Source organism: Sciurus vulgaris (assembly GCF_902686455.1).
Source record: "Sciurus vulgaris genome assembly, chromosome: 6".
Lineage (NCBI taxonomy): Eukaryota > Metazoa > Chordata > Mammalia > Rodentia > Sciuridae > Sciurus > Sciurus vulgaris.
In genome coordinates, this window is record NC_136466.1 from 14,004,101 (window position 1) to 14,021,330 (window position 17,230).

Consider the following 17,230-nt stretch of genomic DNA (forward strand, 5'->3'; position numbering starts at 1 on the left):
GCAAATCCAGTCAAGTTGAAAGTGCATTAGTTTGTTCCCTAGAAAATCCATTACAAGCAGTCTACAGAAACAGGTTTACGGCTGTTAATGATACAAGTATTGACTACAATGGTGAGAAAGTAGAACCCCCGAAATGTCTACAGCAAAATGAAGTGTACCTGTTCTTAGACTGACACATTATATAGGCATGAAAGTAAAAAACGTTAACCTTATGGATTATCATCGCTGCATCCTAAAACTATGCTAAGAAAAGAGAGCCCTGCAGAAGTAGAAGCTTATGATTTCAATGTCTAACATTTAATTTTGTTGAGGTATGTGGGGGGGTGTGCAATATTATGGGACACAAGTTAAAAGGATGGTGATACTTTGTGTAATGATGAACACAGGCTTCAGGGGTACTTACTACTTCTCAGAAGCGTGATGGGTGCAGTTAGATAGTAGTAAATCCATACATACGCATACAAAATAATACTGGTCTGAAATTGGAATAAGGATATAAGTTCTGAATGTTTATCTTCTTCTTTCTATCTGGAACTTTATACTAATCCACCCTTGGTTGCAGATCATTTCTTCCCATGTGCATACTAGAAAGATTAGAATGCTCTTCATCTCTAGGAAATATGTTTATTTAATTTGACAAGGAACCACTGGAAAGAAGGAAGGAAGAAAGAAAGGAGGGAAGGAAAGGAGAAGAGAGAAGGCAGAAAGGGAAGCAGTAAAAAGGGACCAAAGGAAAGAAGGTAGGGACAGAAGGGAGAGAAAATAAACTATATTCCACAGTCTCCATCTATTATTATATTATTAAGATTTATTTTGTGTTTCAGATCTATCCATTCAATACTTTTTATTGGCTAAATGTTTACCGTTTTAGATTGATAACTGTCTGATAATCTGTTTCATTTTAATTTACTGTCTGATCAAGGATCTCCATTTTTAAAGTATAAACTTTGACATGAAAATTCGATTCAACATCCCTGAATGCACTACATGAAGCCAAGAGGTCAAAGATAAAGTCTAATTTGGTGAGTGAAAAACCAAGTATGGACAAGACCTCTTTAAGATCTCTCTCTATATCCCTTCCAGTGGAGGAAAATTAAAAAAAAAATAAAAAAATAAAAAACAACCATGCCTCCAATTGCTGCATTACATTCTTAATTTCAGTATTACATGGCCGTCTAAAAGCATTTCACAGGTGTTTGCTGGAACTCATTAGACTATTTGGAACTCCTTCATGCTCCCTAAAAGGCAATTAAAATGTGTCTGCAAATTACCTCATGTGGGCCAAAGCACAGCTGCCTCTTCCCCCAGTTACTACACAGTGTTTCCAAACACCAGAAAACTGCTTGGAAACCATCAGTTTGCAAAGCAAAAAAGGGTCTTTGGGTGGCTTCCTTTCTTCTCATCCCCAGATAGGCTGATTCACTTGGGGTCTGCTGCCAAAACACAAAACCAGGCTGTTGAGGGATAGAAGTGGCTGATTACAAAGACAGCTTTAAGGGTCTACGGATACAATAAAGACTGAACTGATCCAAAGGACTGGTAGATTCCGCTCTGAAGTCTTTCTCCTCTACAGTAAGCAACACAGAAATGTGTGGACTTTTGAGGGTAGCGCACAGGCTGCTGATCTCATGGTGTATAGGTATTATCTGCTCCTTCTGCAAATAACAAGCTCATCATGAGCACACATTACTAAGATATATTCTACATATATAATCTAATATTAGGGAAAAGGCCTTCCTTTATTCCTGGAGATTTTGCTCATGAAAGCATAAAGGATATTGCAAGTGGGCATGAATACCTTTGTGGTAGTCCTGTGCATTAACTACTTAATTCCACTGTGCTGATCACAACCTCAAGACTGAGCCCTAGAAGGGACAAAGCTTTCAAGTCACTGGAACCTGGTAACAGTAAGATTCAAGCAAGCACATTCTAAATCATGAGAACTTAGTTGAACATGATTCTGGGTAATAAAATAGTCTCGACTCATTTGATTAAGTTCAAAGTTAATTTTAGTCAACTTGTTAATTAGAATTATTATACATGAACTTAAAAGGCATCCACTGATTTTGCTTTGTAGACTAGATTTTTTTAAAAGAATTTCAGCTATATCATAATACACTGTGTATTATGAAATGGTGAACTAGAAGTGAAAACAAAACTGCTCTTTTTCATAAACTTTGGGCCATAAAACAAGTATATGTAATTATATTAGTGACTAAATATTGAATTCTACCAAACCAAATTCTTTCAATATTCCAAAAAGTTCTCTAAGCAGAGATCAACCTACAAGATGGTAGTTTTGCAGCAATAAGATTTGCACATTCAAATAAAGAGATGTTTAGAATAAAGCAAAGAATGGGAGCTCCAGTTAAGTAGATTCTTAAAAAAAAAAAAAAGATTGTGGAAAAAATGTAACCTTTTCCCAAATAGCATACAAGGCACAGATTTCCAATAACTTCTTGGAATGCTGATAGGAATAACTAAATGATGGCTGCAAGGTATTTTTGTAATTACAAACTGCTAAATAATAAAAGTTGGCTAATTATCATTTAAAAATACATGGATGGTTATTGGAAAGAGAAGACTGCAACGACACTGATGAGCTTAATATCTAAATTAGTTGTTATCTTAACTGCTTTACTCTTGGCCAATTAAGGCAATGAATGAAATTTTAAAGCGAATGCATTAGGAGTTCGCTAGACCTTCAAGTGCAACACAAAATTCCACAGGACAGAAAAGGAGGTGGGTGAAAGGAGCTTGCTATGGCAGAAAGCATGGAAAATAGTCATTTTGGCTTGGAGGTGAGGTGTCCCTCAAAAGCTCCTGTTGATACAGGAATAGAAGAGAGGAAATGAGGGGACTGTGAGAGCTGTGACCTATCAGTCCATCCTGGTTTGTACAGACTGAATGGGTGTCACCGGTGGGCTGGAGGCTGGAGGAAGTGGTCACTGGGAGCATGACCTGGAAGGGTTCCTCCCCTTTGGCCCCTCCTCTTCACCCTCTCAACTGCTTCCCAGTTCCACATAAGAACATAAGCTCCTTGAAGAAAGGAATTTGGTTTATTTCCCCACTAGAGTCTCAGGACTGGTGCTAATGATTTGTTTTAGGGAGGAAATCAGGATATTCCATAAATAGTTTCCTAACAACTACTGGCACCAATTGTTTAAGATGATCATATCAGAAGGTCAAGCTTTGTCCTTTAGTAGGTCTGCATATTTGGTTTTCTCTCCATAATTAATCAGAATCAAGTGGAAATGACTCATATTAACTAAAATGACAAGATGTTGATATATAAATGAGCAAGCTGAAGGTTGAAAATACTAGGTTGAACCTAATCACATTAAGATGGCATTCAGATATGTAAGTCTAGGGATCAGACTGGGCACAGGATAGAATATTGAACTCATCAGTAAAAGATGACCTTTAAAGTCCTATTGACCCCCTATGTTGTTTCTAAATATTTTATATTAGTCTCTTTCCCTAACTACATTTTTAATCAGGCTCTGGGCACACTGTCTTGTTTTCTGTATGCTTCCTTTTGGCATTTTAGATATTCCAAGTTTGCATGTGTATCTCCACATGTAATTCCTCCCTTTCCTACCCTACCTTCCTTTTCCACCTCCTGCTATTTGCCAGGCAAGCAAATTCCTTTTCTGTTCATGGTAACACATTTTCTTTATTTCTTTATTTGTTGATTTGCCTTCTAACCAGCTCCCCTAATCTATAGGAATGAGAGTGCATGAGCTTGGGGGATTTAACTGTCCTGTTAAATTCTGAAAATATTTAGTTCCAAAGGCAAACAGAACATTTATGGAATGACATCAACGTTGCTTTACCATTTGCATATTTTCTGAAATCAGGATAGCAACAACAGGCTTGTGAAGAGAATTGGATCAATGTAGTTAAAACACCTGGAACATAGGTTTTCAGTAAGCGACAAACACATTATTAGCATTGAATATTAATCAATTTACATTTTTCAGATAATCTGATGAATTGTAGCAAAAATTTCAGGTAAAGTGATTTTCTAAAGCCTCATCTGAAATCGGCCACAGAAGCCTAAAATAAACATTGTGTTTTGAGCATACACAAAAACCTCCCTTTTGAGCTTTTCCTTTTAACTGGTGTTTTGTAAAATATATTCATCATTTTGAAATATTGATTAATTGCTCCGATTCCTTAACTTCCTAATTTAGTGTTTTGAAAAATGGTTTCCATTTTTGGCATTTATTTTGCAATATTTTATCTTCAACTGAACTTTACTTAGGTTGTCGTCAGAAGTTTTATGTGATGGAGTTAGCAAGCAAAGTCAATATTTGGCAGCACCAGTATGTACTACTTAGAAGCCCATTCTCCAGCATACTTCGGCAATCCATAACTGAAGATGAATGGTGCCAACATCTGCCGTATTACCACACTCAGGCAACCGTGGTGGGCTTTAATAGAAGAAATATACATTTAATGCCTTAAACCCATGCTAAAGTAAACATTCCCAGTAAGGCCCACTTGTGTTGTGTTCTTTGGCATGTGATCCAGGACTGGTATGCAGGAAACTGAAACTACCTGCAATTCTCTGCCTTTCACTCTGGATGGGATTTAAATTGATCCTTGGTCAGATAATGTGTCATGTCTGATGACACACATGAAGGACTGTGCTATCATGAACACTGCTCTCTTGAATTCTAACATCCAAGCTCTAAACTTACCTGTGGCTTATTCAGAACATAATGGTAGTTTCTGATGTCTATGCCTAGACTCTTATCACCTAATCTCTACCAGTGCATGTGTTATTAATACATAAATATTGTCCCTTCCCCAGAATTCTGTGGGTCTCTCCCCTGCCTTTGGCGGCTTAGTCTTGGTGAACACAGGAACCCAGACGAGATTTCATTTCTGTAAGGCCCTGTCATTATGATTACGTCCTCAGATTTCCAATTGTGAAATTTGGTTTTATACTGAGAGCTGTATGCCACATTTTAAATTATGTTGATAATATTTAAATGAACATTTTGGACAGAAACCTTCCTGGATGGATGGATGTCTTAGTAAAATATGCAAACATTTCTGATCATTTAAATGGTTGACACAGATGTAGAAACAACCTTCTCTCCTTAAGGGTAGTTGCTTATGTTTATATCTCAGTGGAAATATTTTTGAATGCATCCATTAATGAACCTATTCCTTTCTCTGTCTTGAAATCAGTTTCCTCAGCCTGCGGTTTTGTCACTGGATCTGAGGATCTTTTAGTTCATTCAGAATAGATATAAACATGGCTAACAAAGAAAGGGTTACTAAGAATTACTTGTTGCATTGATCCACACAGTAATGTGAGTATCCCACAGGCAGAGTGCCTCCTAAAGGTGGCTTGACCACAGGCTACATAGGAGAGGACAAGGGGTAAATAGCCATTATGGTTTAGAGATGAGGTGTTCCCAAAGGCTCATATGTGAGACAATGCAAGAAATGTCAGAGGTGAGATGGTTAAATTATGAGAACCTTAACCTACTCAGTGCATTGATCCACTAGCATGGAATAACAATGGTAACTGAAGACAGGGTGTGGCTGCAGGAAGTGGGCATGGGGGGGCATGCCTTTGGGGGATATATTTTGTCCTCCCCTGCAGTCTTTCTGTCTCTGCTTCTTGGTGGCCATGTCCTGAGTCGCTTCCTTCCATTTCACTCTTCTGCCATGATTTCTTGCCTCACCTCTCGCCCTGAGGAATGGAGTCAGTCATCTATGGACTGAGATCTCTGAAAGTGTGAGCCCCCAATAAACTTTTTCCTCCTCTGAAATTACTCACCAGATCTGTGAGTCGCGGTAGCAAAAATATTGACGGAAACAACAATATACATACATTGTGCAAGGCAGGGGACCACTAGAAATGAACATATTCATAAACTACCTGGCAATCTCTCATTGGATCTGTGCCATTTTGCATGGGGTCAAATATGTGCCTAAGGTTGTCTGAGCTGTGCCCCTGGGTGTGTGTTTGTTTGTCTTTAACATGTAAATGCATTTAAGTATAGGTCTTGGTTATTTTGGGCAACCAGTTGTGTCAGATCTGCCTGAACCAGTTGAATGATCTCCTGTTGCTGTTTTGAGCGTGGAACCTGGATATAGTTGGAAGGTCCTCCCACCTTTTATCATTAGCATAGAGCATGCAGTTTTTTTCTTTCAATAGTCACTGAATGGAACTTAACTCTACATTTCTGCCTCAGCTCAAATGCCTAAAGGCATCAGCATCACTTCTGAGGACTTTAAAATAAATTGAGTTCCAACGCCCGTTCCAATCCTGTAAAATCCAAATCTCTGAGGTGAAAGTCTAGTAAATAGGTATTTAAAATAACTAAGCAAATGACAGTAGCAGTAACTTCCCACATGAAAAAGAAATAAAGGGTACTATGTGATATTTATACGCCCACCAGGATGTCTAAATTGGAGACATTAGAAAAATGGCTGGTGCTCCCGAGGAATGCTGGGGTGAGGAAAGAGCAAGGTGGAAACACTCTGGAAAAAGGTTGAACTGCCTGTAAAACTGATCCCATGTATAACCTGAAACCCAGAATTCTGCTCCTGGGTCCATAACTCAACATAAATGTGTACACGTTTACTAAACGACATGTCCCAGAATGTCCACAGTTGCATTCTTCTTTTTTTTTTTTTTTTTTGTATACCCCAATTTTTTTTTTTTATTGTAAACAAATGGAATACATGTTGTTTCTCTGCTTGTACATGGCATAAAGGCATACCATTTGTGTAATCATAAATTTACATAGAGTAATGTTGTTTGATTCATTCTGTTATTTTTTCCCTTCCCCCCACCCCTCCCACCCCTCTTTACCCTCTATACAGTACTTCCTTCCTCCATACTTGCCCCCCTCCCTAACCCTAACTCTAACCCTAACACTAACCCTTCCCTCCCCCCCATTATGTGTCATCCTCCACTTATTAGCGATATCATTCGTCCTTTGGCTTTTTGAGATTGGCTTATCTCACTTAGCATGATATTATCCAATTTCATCCATTTGCCTGCAAATGCCATAATTTTATCATTCTTTATGGCTGAGTAATATTCCATTGTATATATATACCACAATTTCTTTATCCACTCATCAATTGAAGGGCATCTAGGTTGGTTCCACAGTCTGGCTATTGTGAATTGAGCAGCTATGAACATTGATGTGGCTGTATCTCTGTAGTATGCTGATTTTAAGTCCTTTGGGTATAGGCCAAGGAGTGGGATAGCTGGGTCAAATGGAGGGTCCATTCCAAGTTTTCTAAGGAATTTCCACACTGCTTTCCAGAGTGGCTGCACTAATTTGCAGCCCCACCAGCAATGTATGAGTGTACCTTTCTCCCCACATCCTCGCCAACATCTGTTGTTGCTCGTATTCTTGATAATCGCCATTCTAATTGGGGTGAGATGGAATCTTAGGGTGGTTTTGATTTGCATTTCTCTTATTACTAGAGATGTTGAACATTTTTCCATATGTTTGTTGATTGCTTGTAGATCTTCTTCTGTGAAGTGTCTATTCATTTCCTTAGCCCATTTGTCGACTGGATTATTTGAATTCTTGGAGTAGAGTTTTTTGAGTTCTTTATAGATTCTGGAGATTAGCGCTCTATCTGAGGTATGATTGGCAAAGATATTCTCCCACTCTGTAGGCTCTTTCTTCCCATTGCTGATAGTTTCCTTTGCTGAGAGAAAGCTTTTTAGTTTGAATCTATCCCAGTGGTTGATTCTAGCTTTTATTTCTTGTGCTATGGGAGTCCTGTTAAGGAAGTCTAATCCTAGACCAACAAGGTGAAGATTTGGACCTACTTTTTCTTCTATAATCTGCAGGGTCTCTGGTCTGAGTCCGAGGTCCTTAATCCATTTTGAGTTTAGTTTTGTGCATGGTGAGAGATATGGGTTTAGTTTCATTCTGTTGCATATGGATTTCCAATTCTCCCAGCACCATTTGTTGAAGAGGCTATCTTTTCTCCATTGCATATTTTTGGCACCTTTGTCTAGTATGAGAAAATTGTATTTATTTGGGTTTGTGTCCGTGTCTTCTATTCTGTACCATTGATCTACCTTTCTATTTTGTGACTATTGCTTTGTAGTACAGTTGAAGATCTGGTATTGCGATACCCCCTGCTTCACTCTTCCTGCTAAGGATTGCTTTAGCTATTCTGGGTTTCTTATTCTTCCAGATCAATTTCATAATTGCTTGCTCTATTTCTGTAAGGTACATCATTGGGATTTTAATTGGAATTGCATTGAATTTGTATAGCACTTTAGGTAGTATGGCCATTTTGACAATATTAATTCTTCCTATCCAAGAACATGGAAGATCTTTCCATCTTCTAAGGTGTTCTTTAATTTCTTTCTTTAGTGTTGTATAGTTCTCATTGTAGAGGTCTTTCACCTCTTTTGTGAGATTGATTCCCAAGTATTTTATTTTTTTCGAGGCTATTTTGAATGGGGTAGTTTTCCTAATTTCTCTTTCTGAAGATTCATCACTTATGTATAAAAATGCGTTGGATTTATGGGCATTGATCTTGCATTCTTCTTAATCACATAAAATGTGAAAGTACTAAAATATCCATTCATACTCACCAATGGACAAATAAATTGTGACATATTAAGACAAAAAGAATGAGCATATTTCAATAAAAATCAGAAAATAACTCTATCAACAACATAAATGAATGAAACATATTGCTGGATTATATTGCCAATGATGCCAATAGGTTTGCTTTGTGAAAATTAATCAAGCTGTGCACTTCAGATTTGTATTTTTTTCTATACACATGTAAAACTTAAAAAAATAAAAAAGAGAAAAACTTTCCATGTAATTTTACTGATGGACCAATAACTTTTCTAAGTTTATTTTTTCCCCAGAAGTCAACCCTTAGCTGTTTCAGCCTACCTTTTGTTGTTGAGTGCAAACCTACTCAGGCCAGAGATTTTGTGAGATAATGGAGGTCAAGAATAATGGGTGATTGTTAATACAATCCTTAATTTCAAATTTTGCCTTGAGTCAATTTGAGAATAGTATCATTACCCAACTTTATCAAACTTTAGTGTAAATAATAGGCTTGGGATGAGTTCCATGAATCCGCACAGTTATAAACACTTAAAATAATTCTGATGCAGGTAATGTAGGTATAGGTCCCACTTCCAAAAAAACTGAATAAATGTGAAGAAATGATTCATCAATGTGGATAATCCAGGCACTCTGACCCAAAGACATGAGACACTTGTCACTGAAAGGTTGGTTATACTTCGCATCTATGTAATCCTGTTACACATGGCTCTCCACATAAATGTGGAAGTCTGCATCTTCCTTTAGTTGTTTTATAACAATGTCTGTGCTGTTGATACTTCTAAATCAAGTGATGAAAGCTGAAAAGTTTCTAATAGATTAGAAAGAATCAGTTTAGATAAAATGCACAATTATATTAACAATGCAGTGCAAGTCTCTTATGTGCCAAGCATTCTTTGTAAGTATGACACATAGAATGTGTATCATACATGATCCCTACACCTATGAATGCACCAAGGAAATCTTTCAGATCATTTTATTTGAGTTTTAACTATTTACTTGTCGCAACTGAGGCCTAATAGTCACATGTCATCTTTCCAGGTGTGCAGCTCTATTTTCTTTCTTGCAGTCAGAGTTACTTATAGAACTCAAGAACACAAACTACAATTGTTACTAGACTTTAGCAAATTGAGAGAAAGGCATGTCATGGAACCATATGTGAATACACACACTCTTGCAATTAATTGTTCTTTATTTTAGTAGATCTGTGAAATTGCTTCTCTTGGTTTGCACAGACGGTTACGTCATGAGAAATTTCAGGTTGTTTACAAAATCCACATAAAGAAGAGCATAGTTTATAAGAGGGGAAATCAGTAGTGCCATCCTCAGCTTCACAAAGAATTTCCTGCTACATTTCTAAAGCTTTCTTCTTCCCCCTTGATCCTTCCCTCCTTCTTGCCTTCCTTCAGCATATATTATCCCCTTAATTAAAAAACTGCACAAATTCACTGAAGTTTGGATAATTAAAAAAAAAAAAAAACTAAGCAAAGAGTAGAAAGAAAATCAGTAGTGACATAACCACTTATAGAGAATTTGTATAAATGTTTTTCCATCATCTCTTTTAATCTTTTGTAGACACATTTGTGCACACACAGGCATGCACATGTATCCTCTATAACTGAAGTTATAATAGTATGTTTTATAATAAAAAGTAATTATGCCATGCATACTATTCTGTGACCTAATTTTCATATAATCATATATAAATAATAATTTATGAGCTTGATTTCAAATTCGCAGCATTTTTAAATCAGCTTAAACTGCCTACTGTCTGCTCCAAATGAGACTATCATCCTGTGTGCTGTACCCGCATTTCAGAGAACATGAGAGCGAACAAAGACAAAAAGGGAAAAATAGGGAGGAAGGAAGCAGAGAAAGGCGAGAGGGAGGGAGAGAAGGAAGGGAAAAAGAGAAGAAAGGTAATCCATGCAAACTATAAAAAAATTATTAAAAATCAGTAATCCTCAAAAATAGCTCCTTTGACTAATTCCTATTTTTTAAATCATTTTCTTACATTGTGTAGCAATGCTTTGATATTATGCCTTTTATATAGCATAATTCATTGATCTTCAAGGAGAACTAAATCCAAAGAGAGAATCATCCTTTTGTTTTCTCCACAAGTACAAAAAGAAAAAATAGATATTGAAGAGTCAAGGAAAGAAATTCGAAGAAGATTGTAGATCTCACAATACAAAGCTTCCTCTGTCTCAGGCACTAAAAATACTGGGTGAAAAGAATACTTCTGTCAACCTATTTGAACTCTACTTTGCATAAATAGAAGATCATTGACAATCCCATGCATATTCAAACTGAGAAAAAATGTTAATTGAGAATGAGTACTGACAATTTCTTCATTTTCAAACTGAACATTCACGTGATTTGGCCAGTTTTTACAAGAATTCTTACTCATTCTTTGGTTTAAGAACACTTATCTCAATTGGTCACAGTCTCCTAGTTAAATGCAGGTATTTTGATAATTAAATATGATGCGCATGATATTTTCATTCTAAAAATAATTTATAGATAACAATGCTTAGAACAAAAAAGATGTATCAAAACAAATTAATTTTAGATATTTTTACCTAAGTTTATTTACAAAGAAGTAATATGGAAAAGGAATGCATACAAAACAGTTTGCAAGAGTAGTGAAACGTAAACACTTAATGATTTGATTAAAATATGTATTAATATAAAATTTGAGTTTGAGGGACTACTTTGATGATAATTTTTATTAATTTGGATTAAGAAAAAATACAGAGTAGAGATGTTTATGCTCTGGCTACAAAAAAGGTGAAATTGATCTGAAAAAAAATATTTTTATTTGACTACAGTTACACCTTTGAGTATGTTTGTATGCATGTATATAAAGCTATGCCACGTAAGGTACAGAAAGCAAGGAACCAAGATAAAGTAGACATGAGTTACCCACAGTTTTCCCATAAGTTTATATTATTCCATTCATGTTCAGTTGGTTTTCTTAAAAAACAAAAATAACTAATTCCTTTTTTGAAAATTCTGAGTGTTCAAGCCTTTTTTCTGAATATATATGTATTTCCAGCTTAGAAAATGGAACATAGTTGTGGCTCAGTGGTAGAACTCTTGCCTAGCATGCTTGAAGACCTTGGTTCAATCCTCAGCACCACATAAAAATAAAGGTATTGAGTCCACCTACAAAACACACACACACGCATGCACATGAGAATGGAACATAATTGACAGCACTCTTACAATCTAAACATTGATTATTGGATGTATGTGTGTGAGAAAAACAATTGATTCTTAAAATTGGTTTACTATCTTTGTGTTTATTTAGTCCCATCAGCCTTCCAAAACCACATGTGCAGTTAATATCATCAGGAGCTTCCCCAAAATGCATATTTTAGTTCATAAGCAAAGGCAGCCCCCTTGACATCAATGCACCTGCCAAATATAATGGGAAACTCATCAGGCAAATGGGCCTATGATGATAAGTTATCAAACTGTTCTTGTGTTTTAAATATATGGTGGAAAAAATATTTTTTTTCTTCAGTGAAAATAGAAGAAGATGCCAGGACATGAAGCAAGTCATACACTGCAGCAAATATGAAGAGAGATGAATAGGATTCAGGGGGAAAAAAATCACTCAGGAAAAAACCAGAAAGAGAAGAGAAAGGGAAACCTCATGCAGAATGGAAAGCAAATGAGTTTGATGGCTTTAATTAGATGTAAAGGAAACAGTGGGAGGAATAGGAAAACTTCAATAGCGCAAGCATAAGACTGTCTCAGAAGGTGACAGAACTTAATCCTATCAACATCTCATTTGCATAGCCATAGTAAAAAATAACAATGGTATTTTTGTGACCAAAAATATATGCAAAGCAGTCATTGTGATAGTTCAGTAGCTATTTTTGAAATGGAAATTTCCTTACAATTTGAAATAGCTCCTTCTTCAAAACACCAAGAGACATCAGCCTCTTACTTTGGACTACAGAGTGTTTTTTCAATGTGATATGCTGGATTTAACCAGAGTATTCCCTTCAGAGGCAAAATTTACCCCTGCCTGTAAAAAACTGATGGATTTTTTCTATGTGTATTGAAGATTGTTACAAACTTCTGAAAGGACTAATTAAAAAAAAAAAAAAACTGTATCAGTTTAATAAAGTGATACAGCTGTCAGTTTTCTTCTTACTGCAATGAAGAAAAAAATCACAAGTGCTGGGCGGTGGCGGGGGAGACCCAAAATTATATCTCAAGTGGAAAAGTGAAATAATTTTACCATAGTTCCACAAGAAGAAATCTCTTATTGTTTATTAGTTGTGACTCCTTCATTGATATCTGTATAAACTCGTATTTCTGCCACTGATTGGGTGTTTCTATTCAGCACTAACATTTTAATAAGAAAAAATGTTAAATATCAAAGTAATAGATGAGCATTCCTCTAAAAGCCAATTTCATTAAATACCATCGGTATTAATCTTTCTAAATCTTAATTACAGCCTTTTGACATATTACCCCCCATTTGACCTTTTCTGCTCATTTCCAGTAAAGAACTGTAGGACAGACAGGGATACCAGCCCACGTAAACCTACAGGAATGCATCATTTTAATGCTACTGAGCAAATGGGGATGGTGACCCGAATTATATTTCATTCAGGAGTCAAAAGGACTTCATTTTTCTAAGCAATCAACCAAGTTCTGACTTCCTATTTCTGGATTAAGACATTCCAAAAGACAGGACCAGAAGTTTGAGCAGATAAAGTTCTAAAAACTAAGACCTTAAGAAAAAAAAAATACATTGTTGAAGAATAAAATTTCTCAAGTTAGATATGTGACACAAAATTTAGAAATAATTAATTAGTCACAGCAGCCTGTAATCAGACAACCTGGAGTTCAGGTGCAAATCATAGGGACTGGCAGTTCTAAGATTAAAAAAGTAATGATTCTGCTATTAAGTCCCATTTGCACCAATCAGTAGCCCCAAAACATCCTTATTTTGAGAGATTCATTGAATAAGCACATGCAAAATCTTTGAGGAAAGGGGACTTAAGAAACTTGCCCCCTGGACTACACAGACTGGCTCCTTATACCTGGAACCAGAAATTTGATTGGCAATCTGTTTAGCGCAATTAACTTTTCAAATTTTGCTTGATGTCTTTTTCTCTTATGTGTCCTGCATATATCAGTGCAGTATATTTATCTTTCTCTCTTAAATCTTTGACTTTTCCCCACACTTTGGACTCTGTTTTTTGTTATGTCCTTTTGGTACAGGGCCGGGGCATTCAGGGAAACTGAAGCAGGACAAAGACCCTCCCTTCAAACCCTGATTCTTGCAATGAAGTTGAAAGATTTCAAACAGGTTGCAAAGAATAACAGGCACGATTTTATTGAAGGGATAGGAAAAAGAAAAGGGGATAACCTCAAGGGAGAGAGTGGGTTCTCTTAGAGAGGAGAGGGAGTTAGTCTTTCCTTCATGCCAGTTTTGTTGGAGATCCCAAAGAAGTTTCCAGAAAGTCTTGCCCAGGTCCTAACCTTGACTTTTGACTGAAAGTAGGGTGACATCAGTCTTTCAAGTTCCCCCTGCCATGACAACTCTAGGTCATTTTGGCCCATGTTGACTTGTTCTAATTGAATTTTTAACCACAAATTCTTACAGATTTTATGGTTAGGAGGAATTATCCTCATCTCTCTGAGTTCTGGGATTTGGTCTTTAAAAAGGATCCAGAAAATCCCTCCCTTCTGGGTAAAATGGGTGCTTCTTCCTGACATTATTTTGGGCCTGCAGAGTGCAGGTAATTTGCTGAGGAATGTGACACAGCCTGTCCATGTAAACCAGGCGGCTGCAGGCAAACTGCTTCTTGGAAAAGAAAGCATGTGGGGGTCAGCACCGTGGGGCCATTCTATAGAATCATTCCCTCACCCTCAAGTTCCCACACTCATATCTGTCCGTTCCCTATCACTTTCATTTATTGATAAGTCTTGTCTTTCATTTTTCTTCTCCAGTGGTAAATTGATTGGAAAATGGGAGACATAGAGAAGGGCCGTGAATGACATAAAGAATTTTGACATTATCCTGAATTATATCACTTCCAACATAAGGCTTTAAGATTTACTCATCAGCTGGACTAGGTGGAACAATAAATTGCCACTAATGTGAAGATTATCATAGTTTCACAATTCATAGCACATCAGTGAATATAACAACGAAAACAACGTACATCGCACAGCTTGACTATCTGGAGGAGGTCCATGTTTACAGACATAAGGACCTGAGCCACTGGGATATTTGAAAGATGCTTATGATAGTGCCTTTTAAATAAAAGTGTGATTAATGACTTTCTTGTTTTCATATGGGAAACAGGCAAAGAAGATTTGCCAAGAAAGTGAGTAAAAATCTATAACCACTAGAATTTGAAACTTACAGGTGCTTCTGCAGGCCTGCCCCAAGGTGACCAGCGACTCCAATACTCTACTGGAAAAGTGTCTCCACTTCTCAGTAGCACATCAGTCTTTAACTCTGAACCACTGTAGCCTTAGAGACTGACAAGGTAAGAAAGAAATGTAGAGTGAGCCAGTAGGTAGCTCGCTATCTGTTCTCTGAACCTGAAAAATCCCTTTTTCCCCTACTCTCGAAGTAGTCTCCTCCATGGAGAGTCATCTGTTCCACTTCTTCTAACATCCCATATTGTCTCTTTTTAAAGGAGATACTCTGCAGAGGATACATTAAGTATCATAAGCTGTAGTATAAAATCTGAGTATGACTACAAAATCGATGTGCTATGGTTTACTGAGGCTAATTTTGTGCTAGACATATACAGTACTAAAACTTTACATATATTATCTCATTTAATTTCACAATAACTCTAAGGAGGGGAAGAATTTTACAATGAACTTTTATACCATCTGCGTGGTGAGGGTTATACAACTGTTAATCTCCATTTAACAGTTACTTAGGGACAGAGTCAGAATATAAGCCTAGGTCTGCAGAGCCCTGTGCAACAATTCATGTTGCACACTAAACACAACATTGTACTGACTCTGCTGTTATTTTAGGTTGATTTCTTTTTGGCCTGAGGACCTCATCCTCATGAAATATTTATTTGGGGGGTCACTGAACTGCTGAGCAGGTTGACACACCTGGTTGACTTTTAGGGAATTTTGGAGGTAGGCTATTTCAAAAGGGATTGTTTTCAGAGGAGAGAAAAGCTGAAGAAGCAGGTAGAACCTGAAAATGCATTTCAGAAATTTCCCTGAGATCCACTGGGATGAAAAGCACAGGAGACAATTTTCTGTGTGGACATGAAGTCCGGATTCTTCTTGTTAGATCTGTCATGGTGCACTATTTCCATAATGCACATTAATAAGGTAATTTTCTTGGAAAAATAAATGGGGCTGCATGCACGGCTTATTCAACTTTATTTCCATGGGAATTCAGTGGTTTGGTGCACTGTGAAGAAAGATGGAACCTTTCTAAAGCAAGGCTCTCAGCTCGAAGGTTCACTGCTGACCTTTAACATATACTTTTATAAGTTCACTTAAAGCCACAGTGTGGAGAAAATAACCTTACTGCTCTTCAATTCTCCAGGGCTTATGTGTTCAGGTTGCGCTAGTCATGTCCTGTTAGGTGCTGTAGCTAAGAGGATCTTAGGTGACATAATAATGAGCTACAAGGAGGAAATGACAGATATTTAGATTTCAAAGTATCTGGCACCTTGAAATGACTCTCATGAGATGCCTGCTCCTTAGCTCAAGTTAAGGTGGCCAACCTGCTCCGATTTCATTCTATGCATATTTGCTGGACACCTGGAAGATACTTTATGAAACACAGGGTGTCTATAAGAATGAACTCAAAATGGTCCTTGCCCTCTGAGGGCTGATGATCACGTGGAGAGGGAAAGCATGCACACACAGGGGCAGAGTACTTACTATGTACTGCTTCCAAGCATGGGTTTGGATTGTGGAGTTGGAGCAGCATCCCTTTACTCACTATGAGACTGTAATTAAGGTTTTATTCAGTTTAAGTTTCAGGTTCCTTGTCTGGAACATGGCAATAATAATATGACTTGCTTGCAGGGTTGTTGTGACAATGACTGAGCATAAGCTCTGTTCATAATAATCACTCTGTAAACTTTTGCTAATGCTTCTAGAAATAACATCAGTTATAATATCAGAAGGTGGTCTGCGTTAACTAGACTAAATGAAGGCATTGTAAAGTGCTGTGCATGAAGAGAAGAGAGACTCAATTATATTGGTGGAGTCTTTATGGATTAGAAGGTAGCATTGAAAACAGGTCTAATAGAAAGGAAGGGTTTGAATAGAAATAAGTAACATGCATGATGGAAATGTAAGGGGTGGGGGTGGACATAAAGTCATAGAAATGAAGCATTTGTCCATGGAAGAATGAAGGGTTGGTCTGAGCAGGGCATGGGAATATGAATAAGGCTACAAATTTAGTAACTGACCAGATGGTGGACAAACATCTAGCAGGCAATAAATACTAAATTATTTTCCTAAAATAGCTGGTGTTCCTGAAGAAGTGTTTTTGCAATATTATAAAAATAGATCATGTGATCAATTGGAGAAAGGTGAGAGTGAGCAAAATCAATAGATGTTTTAATTACAGGAATTTCCATGGGTTTTCAAAAACCATGTGTTTGGGACTG